The sequence below is a fragment of the Cavia porcellus genome, unplaced genomic scaffold (genome assembly GCF_034190915.1).
Source record: "Cavia porcellus strain 051 isolate PalLab524CR breed Dunkin Hartley unplaced genomic scaffold, mCavPor4.1 scaffold_15, whole genome shotgun sequence".
Lineage (NCBI taxonomy): Eukaryota > Metazoa > Chordata > Mammalia > Rodentia > Caviidae > Cavia > Cavia porcellus.
This window is the reverse complement of record NW_026947498.1, coordinates 33,741,410-33,755,782: the sequence shown is the minus strand read 5'-3', so window position 1 is coordinate 33,755,782 and position 14,373 is coordinate 33,741,410.

Sequence of the window (14,373 nt, the reverse complement as noted above, 5' to 3'; positions counted from 1 at the left end):
TGAAGAATCTGAGTTCTTTTGTACACAGGAAGGATTAGTAAGTGAGCTTTGAGATCAAGCCCAGATATGGATCAAACTTTAAGTATTAAAGATGAAGTATATTGCTTTATGATTGTCTGTCATTCCTGTTACCACATTACCAGCACTGTCAGAGCCACAAAAGAGCATGAGTTGTAATTTAGTCTAATAATATGAATTTACTTTATATTTGAAATTGTATAAACCTCTGGATCTAGTCTTTCAACATCAATGATATACTGCTGAACTTGGAAATTTCCAAATTGCTTTGCTGAAGGCTTCTGCTTACCTTTCTAACTTCATTTAATGCCACTTAACCATTGATTGTTTTATAAATTAAACCTCACTTAAGCTTTTAAGGATCTGATCTGTGCATTAACAGTAAATTTCATGCTTTCAGCAATCAGCTGTCAGGAACTAAAGAACAACGTAAATGTTAACAAACTAGAACCTTAACAGGATGGTTGATCTTTCATTGTTAATTTGCAAGAAGCATCAATACTTTTTAAAAATCAGTATGTTTTTTTAAGAAAGCCAAACTCTCTTTACCTTCTCTGGTAATTTTTTTCTTTTCTCTTTCTTTTTAAGGTTACTTGTATTTCATAATGAAAACTAGGCTAAACTATCAGATTTACAAGCTGATAACCAATGTGTAGCACATAATTGAGGAACAGATTTTTTTTTACCTTTGAAACATTTAACAACAACAACAAAAGTTTAGGCACTAGCATGAAAGATGCCCCTAAAAACTACTGGATATTACACAAATAACATCTGTCCGTTTCTAGTCTAAAACTTGAAGAATATGACAGAATCAGTTTTTGAGTTTACTATCTGGGTTAATGCTGTATTTCTAATTTAAAGTGCAAATCAGAAACTACATTTTAAGAGACTATATTCTGTTCTTTATTGAGTGTTCCAAGTAGTGTTTGCTGAATTAACCCAACAGGAACAGTAGAATAAGAAGTTACAAAGTGGAGTGTTTGTGCTCGACATTTGACTAGGAAATCTATAGGGAGACAAAATAAATTGATGTGAAGAGAATGGAAATCTTTCTCTGAATTCTGGATTAGCTACATTTTAATGTGCAATTTGAGACTTCATGAATTTACCTCTTGGGTAAAATGGGATAATAATGCCTAAGAGACAGGCTGAAGAATTTGAGAAATCACGTGTGTGTGTGTGTGCGTGTGTGTGTGTGTGTGTGTGTGTGTGTGTGTGTGTGTGAGAGAGAGAGAGAGAGAGAGAGAGAGAGAAAGAGAGAGAGAGAGAGTTGAACACATCTTTACATTTGAGCTGCTGAATGTCCCATTCTCTTCATTTTTCCATACCCATTTCTGCAACAATCAAAGAGATACACAAATGTTTTATGGTGAGAAATTATCCCAGAGACATTATTCTCATACTAGATGAGAGAGTTCAGCTCTAAATTTATTTATTCTGACCTTTTATGCCATTCTTGAAGGAAAATTATCTTTTTGTGAATGTGTAAGCCCAACTTAGAGTTTTCTTACATATTTCAGTTAGAAATATATTCATCCAGAGACATGTGTATTACTGTCTCTCAATTCAAGCATACTGTCTCTCAATTCAAGTATCCAGTGTCATTAAATGGCCAAAGTTTATGGATCTGGTAATATATACCTTGGCACCTGAAGTAAAAGTATATCTTTTGAAGTTATCTTTTTTCTCTAACTTTCTTTGGAGGAAAAGTTGCAAAATAGGGTGGAAAATCTTTTGCATGAAAAGAGGGGGGAACCAATCTCAGTCAGCAGATTTACTGTGCTTGAGAATAAAGAAACAACTTTATTGGAAGCAGATGTTGACACTGTGTCAGTTATTGAAGATGGAAAGCATTCACGTGCCTTGCAGTTACAAAGGCGTATTGATAGCAGTTAGAATCCTGATGGATCAGCTTCCCACCTGATGCACTGCAGAATCTATGGAACTAAACATCAAAGCGGTCTCCAATTTTAATGTACGGGACCCAGGGCACTAGGATTGTTTTTAAAATTTCATTTTGTTTTTCCTTCCCTGCAGGATAAAAGATAAATCTTTTAGGAAATGTAAGCCTTGAGAGAAAATTTATAGTTTATTCTCTAAAAATATTTAAAAGCTAAAGAATTTTCAAAATCTATTATCAAAGCATTAAACTACTATTAAAATGGTTTTAAATATATTGGGTTATGGTTTTAGTTCAAAAACTGTATGTAAACTGTAAAAAATGATAGCTGGTGTTCGAGTCATGCATGAATCATGCAAGGAAACCTCTGTCTTAATAGCTGCAAAATGTTAATCACTTAGCAAACTTGGTTGGTCACAGAACACACGTTCCAGTTTTGCATTAGGATTTTTTTTTTTTCTTATTAATGCTTTCTGGGAATTTCCAAACTGTTGAGATCGTCACTGTTGTAAAAATATCTTGGCTTTCTTATTGTCATTGTGCTTTTTCATTTGCTTAAAAGATATTTTATGGTTTCAAGTAATGCATCGAACTAACATATTTTTCTCATTTCAGTCAATTTAATTTGATACAAAAATTTTATCAAAATCTCTTTATTCAATCCCAGGAAATTCTACTATAGTTAAGATAATTTATGAATCCCAATGGGTAAATAAAGAAGGGTAGCTTCTAGGGAAGGGAAGTTCATCGTTAATTAGCTTTTTATTTCTGGACTATTAAATTTGGACTTAAGAATATTTCTTTTAGACTACATAATTCTTTAATTAGTTTTTGTTATAAGCATTAAATGTGATCTTTTTAGTGTCTCTTTATACTGAAAGTGATGTAAATGTTTTGCTATGCTGTGACCAGAACAAAAGTTAAATGAATATTTACACACTTGATTTAATTGCTTAGAATATGTAAAATTTTGCATATTCTATCTAATTTAGCAATACTATTCCATATGTTTTCTTCTGGATATATAAGGAAAGGTTTCAAGTATTTGTATCATTTTAAAGCATATATTTTAAGGAAAACATTGGATTCAGTATGCTTTTTATACAACTAAATAAAGTACAATGCTTTCATAAGGAAAAAATACACAGGATAATAAACTTCACATTTGACGCATGATCCAGTAAACTGAAAATCAACCACAGAAACATCATACACCACTGGAATATAATGTAATTTGATATTAATTTGTTTTGCAAACAATTATGTTACCTTATTGTACATTTATGAAATGGGAAATTAATCTTAGTTATACTGCCATTTTAATTAACAAAAATATATATCATTCATAAAAATTTTGGTTTTATAAGATAACTATAAAATCATTTTTTGTGGAGTTGGGGTAGAGACTTTAACTCTTATTTACTCTTTAAATGCAGGACTCCACTATGTGCTGATGGCACAAACTGATGGACCACTTTGTAATAAAAGCAAATGTCACCATCTTCAATTGTTCAATAAATAATGTGAATTAATGTGTATATTTAATGTAGCATTTTGATTTTGTCTGAATTTCTTGAGAATAAAATAAAATATTTTCATTTTCTCATTAAGAATGTAGCAGTATCTTTCAGAAGTTTATCTAAGATTTTTAAATCATGAAGTTAATTTTTGGAGTCATTTTATAGTGCAGGGGGACTATGTGACAAATATTTATAATGTAATAGCAAGTGAAATGGTTTATCAATTACAAAATAACAAGTATCTTGAGTTTGTGTGCCTCTGTGTGTGTGTGTGTGTGTGTGTGTGTGTGTGTATGTGTGTGTGTTTGAAGCCAGTGTCCTCATGCTGAGCTATATTCACAGCCTTTTCCTTATTTTGAGGCAGGAAGGAGATCTTTAGCCATTACATTACCCGAATCTGACCCCCAGCTTGTGATTCTCTTGCCTCAGACTGACAGAGTGTAGGGATTATAGCAATTTACCATCACAGAGAAGTTGTTAATATAGTGCCTAAAAGATGATCACTTGACCTTTTTGAAAAGATGTATGGTTTTTATATTCATTGACACAGATCTTGCTATAGTAAGTACTACCTAAAAAAACAAAAACAAAAACTTTTATGCAATTCATTGACATTGAAGAAGTTCCCCAGAAAAGTATTCCAGGAGCTTGTATTTTGAAAGAGGATAGATGTATGTCCTACATGAGCCCTTTCTTTTCTTATTAAATGAACCTGTAATATTAAAATATAAAAGTGAGAAATCAGTATTTAAATAAGGATACCCTCCAGCATGACAGGTGAAATGATTTGCCATAGCCATCTTATCCGTCTGTCATATTTATACTAGATTATTATATGAGATTTCTTTATGGCTGCTGCAAAAAAAAATACTAGAAATATAATTGCTTAAAATAACACAAGCTAATTTTACCATTCTGGGAGGTCAGACATTTAAAGAAGTTTTGTTTTTCTGGGCTATAAAGTGTAGGCTGGGGGCTGCGGATTTAGCTCAGCAGTATAAGTGAGAGGTTGTGAGTTCGATCCCTGGTAAAGTGTAGGCTGCATTCTGTCTGGATGTTCCCAGGGAAAATCTGTTTCCTTCTGATCCAGTGGAGTCCTCCCGTCATGGCCTTTTGTTTCATCATCAAAGCCATTAATTGCATCAAGTCCTTTTCACATAGCATCACTCTCACCCTCTCCTGCTTTTTCCTTCCAAACCGAAGGCCCCTTGTGATTACACCGAGTATATAATTCAGGATAATCTCATTAGGTCATAATCCTCAATTACTTATCTGCAAACTTCCCATTTCCATGTAAAACATAATGTTTACTGGTTCTAAGCATTGCCATGAAAATCAATAGGGGAACGTTATTCTACTCATTAAGCTTATTAATCAACTTTAATGATTCTTATCAGCATTATATATAGGATTTAGTATTTGTAACTAGAAAGACAATATTTGCATGGGCATTGGTGTGGGAGTTCATCTTTATTCACTTATCTGTGAATGAATGAAAGTCTTGTTACTTCAAATGCATCACATAGTTATTAAGATGGGTTGGAATCCAGGGGGATTATGTGGTACTTTCACAAGCCAGGCACTCAGTAGGGTGCAGAGCAGGTCATGTAGTGCACAATCTTCCAGGCTGAAGTGCGTTTTCTCTGGGGACAACCAACTACCATCTAATTGTTTGCTTCCTTTTTGTGGAACACATGTACATCCTGTGATGCTGTAAATCCCCAAACATTTCATTTGACCTGCCCATACATATTTGACTAAATAGCAAGAAATGACCACATTGTCATGGTAAAGCATTACTACTTCTGTCTAGATTGAAGCATTCCAGCTGCTCTAACTTAACCAGTAAAAAAAACTTACAGAAAGCAAACATTTATTGATGGATTTAGTGTTTAGTAGATTTCCATCCTATGCAATGCTGTCAATCAATAAATAAACTGATTTTTATTGGAAAATAATTTATTGGAGATACTCTCAAGCACAATTGTACTTTCCATACCAAGTTTGGCTATAGTTGAATGAAGAACAGTGGCATTGACCTTTGGTTTGCACTTGTGTAAGAGAGTGCTTGCAGACAGCCAATATAACGACAAAGTTTTGGAAGTATCTTGCCAAAATATACAAAATCTATTCCTCTTTAAGCACGTTACTTTTCCCTTTCTTTTGGATCTTGCTAAAAGGAAAATACAGTATTAAAGTATCATATCCCTTCTCTTAATAGTTCTATAGTCTTATCAACTATGTGTGATTTTGTGGAATTTTATAGTTTCAAACAAAGTGGTTACATGAGAAATCTATCCACTATTATCATTGTTCTCATAAGCAAATACTTTTGGTGATGAAGGTATTAATTCAGTTGATTACAAAAATCATTACCTAATGTGTATGTGTCATGTTAATTATCTCATATACAATGAATATATGCAACTTTCATTTGCCAATTATGTCTCAATAAAGTTGGGGCAAAGTGCTTCTAACTTGAAGCTTAGAGTTAATAGCAATTATGAAAACCCCATTTTGAGGGCCAGGGATTTAGCTCAGTGGCATAATCGTCTACATGGCAAGTGCAAAGTCATGAGTTTGATTCCCAGTGCCAAAGAGAAAAAAATCCCATTTTTTTTAAACTTCAGTATTAGCCACTAGGTGATATTCTCTGTTTCTCTTTTTTGTTGAACCATTTTTTTTTTTTTTTAAAGTTAGCTTCATCTAACAAGGCGTTCCTTGTCTTAGAACATAGGTTTTGAATGCTGCCTGGAAAGCAGAATTAGTCCAGATTTTTCTGTAGTGTACTTCATAACAATAGCTCTTCTGCTCAGCCTACATCACACACACAGACAAATACACCCACAAACACACCCACAGAGAGAGAGAGAGAGAGAGAGAGAGAGAGAGAGACAGAGAGAGAGAGAGAGAGAGATACAGACAGAGACAGCGACAGAGACAGAGGGAGAGCAGAGGGAGAGGGAGAGGGAGAGAGAGAGGAAATTTTACAAACAATTTAGCAAACTTCAAGAAAACAGCTTTCTACAGTAACAGTTTTAGCTTTAACAGACATCTCTGTGGGGGACTTTAAATAAACACAAGGCTGTTTGGAAATACTTGTTATATGTAAATATGCAAAATATGTTGAACAGTGCTAACAGCTGTAGGGTGTACTCTCGCATGTTGAGCAGAATATTTTGGTGGCAGTGATAGATTTATTTTTCCATCTCTTTTCATTCCCTTTCACTTGTCTCCACCCACTCACTCTTTCATAATTTTCTCTGAGAGTCTGAACTTAACACCGCCCCCCCACTATGCCATTAGAAGAGAATCATTTCGTTAGATTCCCTCTGGAAAAGGTGGGTGGTGTCTTGGAGGAATGTTTCTGAGTTACCCAATGCTGTAAAGACTACACTTCAGGGAACTTGCTTGGACTTGCTTTGACACCAGTCTCATACAGCCCCAGCATGCTGCAGGCCAGATTCCATTAAGGTTTGTCACTGTGAAAGGCAAGAAAGTCCTGTTGTGAGTGGCCTTCCACCCATCATGATCGCAGGGATCACAGAATAAACACTTAAGGTTCTTATCAGGATCTATAACATAAAGACACTCATCTATTTATAAAAATAAGTCTAATGCATTCCTCATCAGAACCCAGAAGGGGGACTGAAGAGAAATTAAAAATCAAAGTCTCCTCTTAAAGAATTTTTGACAGGTTGAGAGTTTGGAGCAGAAAAGGTGACAAATGCAAAGCACAGAAGTCCAGATCCTAGGAACACATCCAGTGGTATCTGCTGATATAATTTAGTCCATATTTCTTTCATTCCATCAAATGAAAGAAACTTTCCTGCCTGTGAAAATCAAATGAAATAGAAAATCTAAATGGGAAAAACAAATATTACTATGTTAGCACAGAGGTGAAAAATAACACTGAAGTCCACTGTATACCCTGAGCATTACATGAATTTATTGCAAGTAATTTTCACAAGTGGCAGCTTGTGTATAGTCTTATTCAGTAAAGTGTTAGTAATAGCAAGATGTAGACTTGAGTTTTAGCGATACTATACTTTCTTGGACAGTTTAACTTCTTTAAATCTAACTGTGATCATCTGTAAAATGAAGGAACTAAAAGCTACTTCGTAGAGTTAAAAGAATTAAAAGAGATGTAATTCATTTTTCACTGAGTAAATACTATTGCTTCTCTTTTAATTAATCTCATTTGGGTAATCAAGGAAGTCATTAATTAACTGCTTGCTAATTATACTCAACCACAAGTGACAGAGTCAGGTTCAAAACTAACTTTAGCTGAACAAGAATCTCAAGAGAACCACAGCGTCCCAAAGTTCTTGCTGGTGTCATACACGAATATATTTGCTGTGAGTAAAGGCTAATAATGTCTTAGCAGGCTAGAATAAATGAAATAACTCCGTAGGAGGAAGTACAAATGCCCGGAAAGGGTAAGGTACTGAGATATTCAGAAAGAATGATGGCCTTTTTATTTCAATGTTAGGACAGATTGAAATTGTAGGCATTATTTCCGATTTGGAGCTGCAGGATTGATTCTTTTAACATATTCTTCTGGTCTGAAGGCTTATGATTATTTTTTACCACGGTTAACCCAAGACTCATTAAAATACAGAAAATGGGCTGGAAGAAAATGGGCTGGAACTTGTGTTGTGTTGACATTTTATTCTTCATCTGAAGCTGTCAGTCTCTAATCTAGTTAAGTGATGAGTTTTTGCCTTGTTTATTAATAACATAACAAAAATTTATTTCAATCCTGATTTTACTTTTTATAATTGAAGAAAATATTTTGAAATATTTTCATTTTGCACATGCTAAGTGTAACTAGATGCAATGGAATAAATCATTTAAATATGATTATATTAACTAGGGGCTTCTCTTTCAAAAACTACAGGGCTGCAAGAAAAGTTGGTTAAATCTTTTGCTCTACTTCCCTGTTGTTTGACATGAATAAGGGTACATTTTCTCATCAAAATAAAGAAAAGAAACTGCAATGGCAATGCCTGTATTATAGGATAGAAATGTAGATTGAATGGGACAATTTATAAATGCCTGTTCAATACTAGACATCATAGGCTTCCTAGGGGGCATAGGATTTTATATATCACCTACTTTAGCCCCAATTCATTAAGCAGAGAAACACAGAAGTTCAGAAAAGTCGTATCATAGAGTCCTGAGCAGAAATTTCCAAATTGAGTTCCCTTATTTGTTATTATAGATATGAGATGCAGACATTTTAAATGACTGCCTAAAGGAAATCAGGATTGAATACTAAGTCTGCATAAATTGTAAGGTCATATCTTTTCCATTGTACCGTATGGTTTTCCATCTATTAATTAATTTTTAATGCTTTCTGTTTGCTCATATTCACATATAAGATAGAAGTCAAGCAAAGCTACAAAGGTTTTATTTTGGGTAACCAGAAGCCTGGCTTTTAATGGCTTTTAAATTGCTTATACTGCAAACAAACTCTCATTCTGCACTAAATAACAGATCATTTAAAATATGAAGCCATGACATTGATTAATTTGAAAATTGTCAATGTTTGCTCTTTAAATCAGATTAATATAAATTTATGAAAGAGAAAGATAATTTTCATTTTCTTCTTTTTCCAAATGCCATGAAATTAGAACAGAAGTAATCTCCCTATCCCTAGCATGTGTGTAACAATTTTTTCTCTCCACTTAATCTTTCCACAGGCAGTTGTATGCTCTATCAATATCAATGCAAGTAAAACACAGTAGTGATTTTAACTCATGAGGTAACATTACAAATCATACGAGTGTTTAATTTTTCCCTTTTGGAAATTTTGGTAAGATACATGTGCGACTTGAAGCCACCTGCCTATCAGCCAGCATGCATAAAGAATCATGAATCTTATACATACAACTTTTTATGGAAATATTACTCTGATGGTACCACTGTGCCTTGATTTCTGCTGGATTCTGGGGCTGAAAGTCTTCTGAACTTGTCCATGTGTCCTGGCTCCACACTACCCCCTTTTACATATTGACAGAATTCAGCATAGGTAAGGCTGATCTTCTAATTGTATGTCCTAGAACTTCCACTTATTTTATCCTAATGGGCCTTTCCAGTCCCTTCCCGCTAATCCTTGGCTGCTGCAGTAAGCTCTGCTCTGTGTGTCTGAAAGCCTCTGAGGGTTAATTTTGGAAAATTACAAAAGTTGAGAAGGTGACCTTTTAAGGAAACAAATACAATATGAGTGCTAAATAGTGTGTGAAAGTGAATATTTAGTATATGAAATCATAACTGATAAATTTTGAAAAGCTAATTTCACAGAAGACAAAATTTGGAAAAATACAGATTTTTATGAATTTTCTGCTCAAGACTCATATATGATATATCGAGTTACTCTTCCAACAACTAGTTTTAATTCTCTGCACATTTCTAACTTGTTACCTTTTCATCATCCTATTATGTTTGTTGATAGAATACTAATGGGATGTGTTCATATGGTTGTACAATCTCAAGGACTTTTGAAACAGAAACAGAAGAGTGACTTATTCGTAAATTCCACTCACACACTATGATGTGATATTTAGTCATGAATGATGCACTTAAGAATAATACAAACACACATACACACACACACACACACACACACACACACACACACAGGCAAACTCCATGTATCCATCAGCACAACGCTGTCTCTCTTTCTTAAGTTTTATCTATGTCATTTAATGAGAGGAATGTGTTATGGAAAAGAGATAGAAGTGAGAGACAACTCTTATATGATGGCGGTTAAACAGCTCATTTTTAAGGAATGACAAAAACGTGTGAACTTGAGTCTACACCTTATGACAAGGCTCCAAGGCCTTGGAAGGTATATGTGCACTTGAGAGGTTGAGGCTTGAAGCTTTGGCCCTTTTAGCCTCCTGGAGAATCTGCCTGTACACTACCACTAAAATATGTCCCTTGTGGTGAAAAAGGAAATTCTACTTACATGAGCATTGGTTTCTGATTTTACATTTTTAATTTCTGGTTCCTCTGTTGCATTACTACATTAAACTGAACAGTCATAGATAACAAAGTAAGTATGAAACTAGTAAAATTTAGAGAGGCTTCAGGTTAAAAGGAGGCAAAAGAGAAAACTCAAAAGTACTGGAAGGAATTTTATGTAGTTAAACCAGGAAAAAACAGCTCATAAGATGATTCTGAACTGAAGAATTTATGTGTAAATAACATGAAGCTAAGGACAGGAAAAAGTTAGCCAAGGGGTAAAGAAGTTTCGTTTTCTTTTTAAAAATAAAGCGGCTTGGTGTTTGCAGGTATGTATGATAGTGAACCAAACCTATTAGCACAAGCTGAAAGTGATGAGGTCTTACTAAACAGTGAAGCATTCCTAAAAGAATATACTCTAGACTACTTGAAAAATAAACGCATTCTCAACTTAATTGTGTTACTAGTATTCTGTGTGCTTCTGGAAAAAATTACTGCATTTCCTTGTGTTTCCTAATCTATAAAATAGGGACAACAATATTGGAGAATTGCTATGTCTACTTGTAAAAGTTCTGCGATCATACATCAATTTTCTTTAAATATAGTACCATCTCATATTTAAACATCATAATTAATATTTTCCTGGAGCTAGAATAACTTGGAAAGAATAACTTAATTGGAAAAGATTATTTGACAACTTCTTTAGATGTTTATGGTAGAGCACACTATAAAAATTCAATAATGATAATGTTGTGCAGAGTGGAACAAAACAAAAATTCCAAAGAATCACTTTGCAATAAATGCCATTGGTATTTATGTAATTTGAAAAAGAGAGAAAAATAGCTAAAAATGAAGCACAACATGATTTCCTTAGGGATCTGACATCCTGGAGCTTGTATTTTTAACTCAGTTTATCCTTCAGCTAGCCAATACTCAAACCTGTGTGTAATTTAGATGTTTTGTTCATTCCATGTATCCCACATGCTGGTTCAAATTACTCAATGTTGGAAAATAGAAATGGGGAACCATTTATAGCATTCCTATTACTAATTATATGCAACAAAGTAGACAAAGTCACAGATGCATCTGTAAGGGCCTAACAGGTTATTCACCTCATCCGCTACTCTTTACCTCTTCCCCTATTACAAAACTTTTGATTTTTCCTTATGATGTATCCAGCTTAATTGTCACAATCCACATTTGTTTGTGTAGCTTCCACTGAGAAACTATTAGTTTGAGGTTTCTTTTTTAGCACTTGCTAACTACTTAAATTCTTTGTGTCCAAATTATATGTAATGACTTACAATCATTCACACTTTCATCATGAAAAACAATGCATCCAACAGTTCTAAAACATTTACTTCTGCTCCTGATGCCATCTGGTGAGCTGGATCTGGTGGTAAATGGATGTGGTCACTGTGCTCTAAAAATGCCCTCAATTGCCTTGGGCAGACTGTTCCATAAGTTTGAATCTCTCACATTCTCTTACATCAATAATGTTGGAATATTAACCATATTTTATTTCTCTTAAGTAATGTCTACTTCTCCTCAAGTACTTTGTCCCTGTCATGTGTCCAAAGGCATACTTCATCCATTTTCATTTCCACTGATAGCTTGCTTCATCACGTATAGAGAGTATCTCCAGCCCGATATCCTCCACCAGGGTGCTTGAGTAGTGAGACCAAAGTACTCTACACTGAGGAGAAGGAGGAGTCTTCTGGAGAAGGCAGCTATGTTCACTTCTCTGTAGCTTGAGGGGCTGTTTGAACACCGGCTGGACCTCCTAGTGTTCCAGGCTGTGTCACAGAAGGACTGATTCCTGGCACTGGCTGGACAGAGAGAGTGAAAGTGCAAGGAATATAAAAAAGCTAGGATTCTTTGCTTACACTTAGCTTCTGTCGTTATCTCTAGAAGCATCAGAGTCCTGCATAGGTTGACTCCTCTGTGAGCTTAGCTCCTGTCCCATTCCTAACTACTGCAAGGTAACCTGGCTTCCAGGCTCCCTTAATACTGCTTCTCCTCATCTGCATCCCATGGCTGGTAGTGGAATCCTTGTGTTGTTAATCTCTAGTTTCCCCATCATCTCATTAGCTCTTCTGTCAATGTGTAATCCATCTCCTGCATTGACCTTGCCCTTTCAAAAATTCAAAATAAGTTGTATTTATGGTTTCAAAGTGAAAGATAAATTTGCCTATATAAATTACCCCAGGAGTAAAGCCTCAAGAAAGGATTGTGGCATAGATGTCTTTACATCTAAAGCATGATGGTAGGAATGACTTGCTTGCAGGCAGAAAGAGAAATTTTAATAATCTGTGGTACACAGTAGCATCACAAATGCCTCTATTTTCAAGGCTATAGGAACCTAATCTACTGTTATAGCAGTCATACGATTTCTAACTCATAGAAGTTGTAGACAGTTGAGACAGCACTGAAAGGCTTCAGGAAAAAAAAAGTAAACTAAAGGCTTTTAATTGTTATCTCAAATCACAGCTAGTAACCAGAGAACGTCGCCACAGCATGTTTTTAAATCCATTATAGACACTGGGCAGGCATCAGTAAAGTTCAGCACTAAAGATTTCTGGAAGCAAGTAGGTCACATTCAGATAACTTAGCCAAAATTGTGCTCTATTTAATGTTATGTTAATGTGAAAGCAGTGAAGACAGATATATATCTTGATATCAGATAAAAATAGAAAACCTCATCATGAAAGGAATTTGCTAATCAAATATCAAAATTTGTTTCTGATTAAAATAATCCCCCATTTTTTTCTACCCATACAATACTCCACTGCCTCTTTATCCAAAACCATATTAATATTCCATGAAAACCAATAGATAAACACTGTTTATCCTGGGAGTAGGTAGCATATATACCACAGACACTACAATAACTGGTTCATATTTATCCTTTGGAATCTTCAGATCACATACACGAATGGATCCTGGTATACTAGGCTAAGGAGATGCAGTAAAAATTAGGTTGATGTATCTGTTGGATGCAGGACTTAATGTACAACGTAATTTGCTGTATGGTTCTACCTACTTGTTTGGTCGGCTGACAAAAACATGAATTCTATCCACAAAGGCTGTGTTTAATGAGGTCAAGACAGCAAAACTTTCTTGTAATTATTTGAAGAAGGAATCTAATAGACATAAATTTTGTAATGTTAGAAGAAAATTACTGTGCTTTTTCTTCATCTGACAGTGTTCCCTGGAACTAACAGAAACACTCCCATCCCTGGGGCATTGAGAAATACTTGATGAGGGAACTAGCATCAGTCTTACTGACTTGGTGTTCACTAGCGAGTTGGAGACACTGGTAGGAGTTGCATGCAAAGGTGGTCTACGTGATTTTAATCAGAACTGAAGGACTCCAGAATGGAGGGGGCCAGGTGGTACTGTTGAAACTTCACACATCAGAATGGTTCAATTTCGATAGCAGGCTGTAAAAGCATAGTGGATTAAGATATAAAGGGCCAGAAACAATTGATTACTGGGTCTTAGGAAGAAAAAATTAAATTTTATGAAATACCAACTGATTTATATGCAGGAAATACATTGACCTAAAGAGTATTCAAATCATTGCCACCTGAAGACATGAGCTCTCACAAAAAATCCTCTAACCAACATAACACATATTCCTAACCAATTTGGAGAGGAGAGCAAGTCTTCTCACAAAAGGACCTGTGACACCATCGTGTGTCCAGACTACAAATCTTCCTCCCATAATACCCTGAAGAATTATATTATGATTTTGCTTGGAACTGTACTAAAGAAAGAGTAAATCCTAGACAATGTTATTTGTTGATACATTGTATCAACTTGAGAAGTTTAGAAGTTTAACTGAGACTCAGCAGGGATCCAGGACCCTTATTTTGTAAATATCCTCTTTGGATGCAAGAAGGCAAAGAGATTTTGGGAGTACTACAGCTGCCCTCGATGGGGAGGGGTAAACATAAGGGA